The 6,000-nt window shown below is 40.8% G+C and overlaps 1 protein-coding gene across 3 annotated transcripts in view; it reads left to right on the top strand.

The window, feature by feature from the left end:
* The first annotated feature begins 5,424 nt into the window (after positions 1-5,424).
* The window catches only part of znf385c (zinc finger protein 385C), a 147,255-nt gene continuing 146,679 nt past the window's right edge, over positions 5,425-6,000 (top strand). For 2 of the 3 annotated variants that reach the window (XM_026164373.2, XM_026164371.2), the window contains exon 1: positions 5,425-5,750. The gene's annotated coding sequence lies outside the window, so the exon portion shown is untranslated. Of the gene's footprint in view, positions 5,856-6,000 lie in introns of all 3 variants that reach the window. The other variant, XM_026164372.2, reaches the window with a different exon arrangement.

The raw sequence follows: 6,000 nt of genomic DNA, 5'->3' as shown, positions 1-6,000 counted from the left end.
AGAGGCCTGTCAAGATTTATGGATTGTAGGCTACTGCAGAATTGGACTGACCTCGTAGCAATTATCCACAGATGAGTATACAGTATCTTTGTGTTCATATATATAAAACATGATGATGCTTTGTCCACTGGTGTGGAGACAGTGTCTATTTTAGAGTAGCTTTTCCAACCTAAAAAAAACTGATGCCAAAACCAAATGATAGCTAGTTTTCAAGGGCATGACATCATGGTGTTTGGTTTTTAGGTATATCTGTTGAGTTTTGGTTCCTGTTGTTTCACTCTCTCACGTTTCTTGATGTCCACATTTGTGACTCCTGTGTTTCCTTTAATTTTGCTGCAACTGCTTTATCCACGCGCGCTTTGTGTCTCCATGATATTTACCTCCTGTGTTGTTTCAAACCAACTAACTTTAACCATTTAAATTATATGAACATGAATGAATGAATATTAATTTGCATAAATGAGTTTGAATTTGTATCATATTTGATACATCTACCAATATTTTTGCTATTTATTGCTTAAAAAGAATTTTGTACAATCAATTTAGGTTTTTTTGAGGATTCACACTAATGATGATGATGTAGAAGTCTCAAAAACTCAGAAAAACTCCATCCATCTATCCATCCATCAATCTTCTTCCGCTTATCCGAGGCTGGGTCGCGGGGCAGCAGCCCAAGCAGAGAAGCTCAGACCTCCTTCTCCCCAGCCACCTCCTCCAGCTTGTCTGGGAAAACACCAAGGTGTTCCCAGGCCACCCGAGAGATATAATCTCTCCACCATGTCCTAGGTCTGCCCCGGGGCCTCCTCCCAGTGGGACATCCCCAGAACACCTCACCCATGAGGCGCCCAGGAGGCATCCTCGTCAGATGGCCGAACCACCTCAACCGGCTCCTTTCGATGTGAAGGAGCAGCGGCTCTACTCTGAGCCCCTCCCAGATGGCTGAACTTCTCACCCTAAGGGAGAGGCCAGCCACCCTTCGGAGGAAGCCCATTTCCACCACTTGTATCAACAATCTTGTTCTTTTGGTCACTACCCACAGCTCGTGACCACAGGTGAGGGTAGGAACTCAGAAAATCAGAAAACCTCTATTTATCAAATTTGATATACTAGGCATTATGGGGGTAAGTGGAATTGGGTTATAGGGCCTTCCAGCAGTGAGTTCACACCCCTGCAGGCTTACTGCATTCCAGAAATGTTCAGCACCTATTTTGTGTCAGATATGGAGCAAACTCCAGACCCTCACAGATTTGAGCAAAGTGTGAATATATCAGGACTGTCAACAATAAACAAAATGAAACTTCCATATCTTGAATTGTGTATTGCAACAGATTTGTTATTTGTATTATTGCAATTTCCAATAATGAACAAGACAGATTCAAAACTCATAATAGGAGCATTTGGGAAACGCTGTAATTGCCTGAATTAATTGCAAATGATTAGGCACACTTTTCAGTAAGTGCTGGGCACGATTTTAATGCATCCATCTGTATACATCACTGCTAATTGGAAGTTCTCTGCAAGAGAAAGGTGAGGGCATCCCAAAGCTTGTCGCTGCATTTCAACCCTCCCCATTAATTCACCCAGCAGCCGCAAGTGTGATTCCACATAGAGTCACATTCATCACAGAGTCGGGGGATGGGGTGGGGTTCAGCTACCTTTTTATTTACCTGCTTTTTGTTTATTTTCCCCATTCTGTAAGTTCATTAAATGTGTTTTTTGCTAAGTGTTTGCGAGACTCAGTTTGGATCCTCTGTGGAACTACATGTAATCTCCGATATCAAAATACACTAAGACTAGCTTTACAATGGCAGCAGTTCTAAGAAACACTGATGAGACAAAAGTTATTCAACAAGGACTGTTGTCCTTTTGTTGGTTTCATATTCTGTGTAAGTATTAAATCAGATGTACATCTTAAATGATATAATTTATATTGCAACATGGGAAGTTAAATGAACTGTCAAACATATTTAGTTTTTTCTCAGAATTAGATGACATTGATACTGCTCTGATTTTATGAATACAGAGAGGAGCACATACTGGAATGAGGGAATCAGCCCAATCCAAATATATAGCCCAGTGGTTAGTGCTGCTGCCTCACAGCAAGAAGTCCCTGAGTTTAAATTCACCATCCATCTGGGGTTTTTCCATGTGGAGTTTGCATGTTGTGATTGTGTGGTTTATCTTTGGGTACTCTGGCTTCCTTCCACAATTTAAAGACATGCACTTAGCAGTGTTAGGTTAATTGGTTATTCTAAATTGCCCCAAGGTGTGAGTGTGATTGGTAGTCTATCTGAGCCTGGTGACCTGTTAAGAATGTACCCCTCTTTTTGCTCCACAGCAGCTGGATAGGCTTTAGCATCCCAAGACCCTGAATTGGGTAAGCAGAAGAGAATGCATGGATAGCTGGATATGCTACAATATTAAAACTACCACCCTAATACTGTGTGATTATATCCCTGCCATCATACAAAACAAAACTGCTCTGCTAAAGCAATGCAATTCACTCACTCTATAAAATATTGAAAAGTATTCCTGGGTGTCAGATGTGCTCCAAGACATTAGCAGCAGTTTACAGTTCCTGTAGGTTGTGAGGTCTGACCTTTGATCTTTGATGTTTAATTCAAGTGAGATATTACAACAGTGTGAACATCAACACCTTGAACATGTTTGTTTGATCTGGTTCATTGTGCATAATGCTCCTGAAAGACTGCAGCGATGTTTGTCAGAGGTAGGTGTCAAAGTAGCATCTACACAAATGCCAGTATCCAAGGTTCCCTTCTGAACGCTACACAGAGCATCACACTATCTTTGCTGACGTTTCATCTTACCATAGTTCATCCTGCAGGGATCTCTTTACTAGATAAACATTGCACATGCACCAGGGTGTCTTGAAATAAACTGCAATTCCTTAAACCAAACTACATTCAGTGGCCTATTGTAGCTGCTCATGGGCTGAGGCAGGAGGCTGCAGTGTATTTGTCTTCTGACATCTTTCTACTGCTGTCAGCCTTCAGGCTCTGGGCAGTTTGTGCTATAGTAGCTTTTTTGTGTATGAGACCACATGGGCCATCCTCTGCTCCTCTATGCTCCACCTGTATCAGTAAGTTTAGTCACCACTGACCTTTCTTAGTTCACCAGCTTTCCTACTTTAAACTGCTTTTGGTAGGTACTAACAACTGCATACTGGAAACACCCCATAAGCTCTCGTCATTACTACTAGGCGGATCTGAGAGATCCAAGTCATGGATCTCTCCGATCCTTTGGCTTGGCCCAGTTTTCCTGCTTACAACAGCTTCGAGAACAGACTTTCTGCCTAACATGCTATATCATCTGGGTACCACTCTAAGAAATAATCAGATTTATTCACTTGTTTCAGTGGTTTTAATGTTTGACCATCTTGTAATTTTTGTGTGTTCATACAAAACAAAACTAAACAAGAAAAATATGTAAATAGGAAAAAATAAACAATGGGGATGTTTTTTGTCTATTCCAGTCTAAGTGTGTCCATTGATTGCTTAGTAACTGCTTTTGGCCTTTTGTATAAAATTTTATTCCTGTTCTTTATTGATTGATTTATTTGAATAATTGAATTTGCATAAACTGAACAAGATAATATTTTAACCCCCTAAGACCCAAACTCTTCCACAGCATGCATTTTTAATTTCTCTTTGATATTTGGGCTGATTGGGGTCTGATGAATGTAAAAACAAAGAATTACCAGATTTTGTTTTTTACCTTATTTTTGTTTTTAAGAAAAATAAGAGCCACATATTAGGATATTCATTTTAAAATTTTGAAAGAACAGTAGCAGCATAATGTCCTCATAAGTGGATGTCAGGCCCTTGTAGAGCAAAACTGAGTATTTTGGTCTAAATAACCCAAAATGTGATGTCCACATATGTGGACGCCAGGTCCTAGAAGGTTAAATATGTTGCTAAATCCATTTAAACTTTGCCTTTCTGCTGCCCCTTCTTTTGCTGCATGCTAAGCAAAGGTCTGTGACTTAGTAGAACCAAACATACCTATGTGAGTGCTTCTTACATAGTTTTTCTTTAACTCAGAGGCCCCTGTCCCATGAAGACCACTGGACAAAGGTCACAGTGTTTACCCGTGTCTTTAAAAAACACTGTAAGCTGCCCGTAATCATCATCGCTGTCAGCACTGAAAGGGCAAGTTGCACCATTAGTGAAGCCTGGGACCTTATGTGAGGCAGGTGCACACTGATTTAATGGGGTTGAGAGTTTGGATGGGGACCTTGTCAGATACTTTTTAGGTACATGAATTTGGCTTACATCTTGTCGTTTAGACATTACTACCAACTCTGTGTGCAGGCATACAAGCGTAGCACTGCACCTTTGCAGGTGGGGGTTCTGTGGGTAAGTTTCATTCCCCAGAAGCTTAACACCACTGTACAAATGACAAAAATCTGCACTGGCAGACTAAACACTGATGGCATCTTAGTCAGCGGCGGTAATGGCTGTTGTCAGTGTGGGGAGGTGGTGTTGTGTTTCATTCTCTGTGGTCCTCGTGTTCTTGACTGTAGGTTATTTTTATGGTCACTGCTTGTGCCAGAACATTTGCATGAAGAAGGACATGTCTAATGCTCATAAACAGGAGAGCCAAGAGTATCCATCACCTCCTTGGTGACAACCTGCTCATTGCATTTTTATCAGTTGGAGTCATGCTACTGTAAAGAGGCCCTGCTCAGTATAATCAGGCCAATTGCTTTTCTGTTGAGTCAGATTGTGATCGGTATGCGAGCCAACAGAGAAATAGAATTAAATAGAACAAATGAACTACATAAATACCTAAAACTGGATTTTTAAGGCATATCCTGAGCAAACTTGGCATTCTGAAATGTTTTTCTTGGACAATGAGAACAAGGCTGTCATTCTGGGATGTTTATTGTTCCTGCTGTAGCTATTTTTCGAGTCTGGGAAACCTTCAAATATCCTAACATAAACGCGTCATCATAACATGGCTGCTATGACAAATTTGACCAGCAATATTTTAAAGCAAACCATCGTGCTGCAGTAAGTAATAGGTCATGCTACCAATAAATAAGCTTCCTGTTTGGTGCAACCACATAAATGTCAATTAAGGAATCTTAATATTGTATTTGATGTAAGTCTGTTAGGAAAAGTAAGTTGTATGGGAGAGTGTACGAAGAAAAAAAATATACATACAAGTCTTATTTGGGAAAATAAAAGAACGGGAGTGTCGTGAAATACATTTATATGTAAAGAAATGGTACTGATCCTGTTATCTGGGGTCCCAAAAACAAAGAACAGTTTGCATAGACGTGTTGATGAGTTCCTGGAGGTAAAACAGCTGGTCAGTGTAGGAACTGTCAAGACACCCATAAAAAGAGCAAAGACATCTGGTCATGTGTTTCAAAATAAGACAAAGTTGTTTGTCTTTTTTTTTTTAGATCTTAAGTAAAGAGGGTTTTCTCATAATGCAGTTTAAACTGAGGCCGAAAGTTAAATAAAAATGTTTTTTTTTCGCATCTGAAAGCAAATTTCTAACTCGCGGGCCTGGCAGTCTATCACGACTCTTTAGTGCTACTGGTATGCCATTATTGTGAAAAGCCACTTCCTTCCAAAGCTTGTCGCACCGTGTTAAACTTTACAAAACCGCTGCACTGGACAGGTTTGCTTTTTTGCCGTGGCTGCCAGTCTCAAGCCATCTGTTTCTGCCGTTGCCGGGCACCGACGAGCACCGGGAAACTCGGAAACGAAACGGGACCGGTAAGGCAAAGCGACTTCGTTTCTGAGTGTAGACATGTGAAGAAGACTGCCGAGTGCAAAAAGTTTTCACGGGACTGAACTGACTTAATGATGCGGGATTTTCAGGTGCGTGGATGCGCCGGTTTCAGACAGAGTGGAGTAAAGGGCTCATTTAGTGCATGTAAAGTTTTATTTTCTCAGTCGCTGGAGGATTAGGAGGGTTTTGGCGAAAGACTGTGAATTTTTGAGGTTATGCGTAATTGCGCATCAG

The sequence above is a fragment of the Astatotilapia calliptera genome, chromosome 4 (genome assembly GCF_964374335.1).
Source record: "Astatotilapia calliptera chromosome 4, fAstCal68.1, whole genome shotgun sequence".
NCBI lineage: Eukaryota > Metazoa > Chordata > Actinopteri > Cichliformes > Cichlidae > Astatotilapia > Astatotilapia calliptera.
Note: the sequence above shows the minus strand (reverse complement) of the source record. Positions and strands in the feature narration are given on the sequence as shown.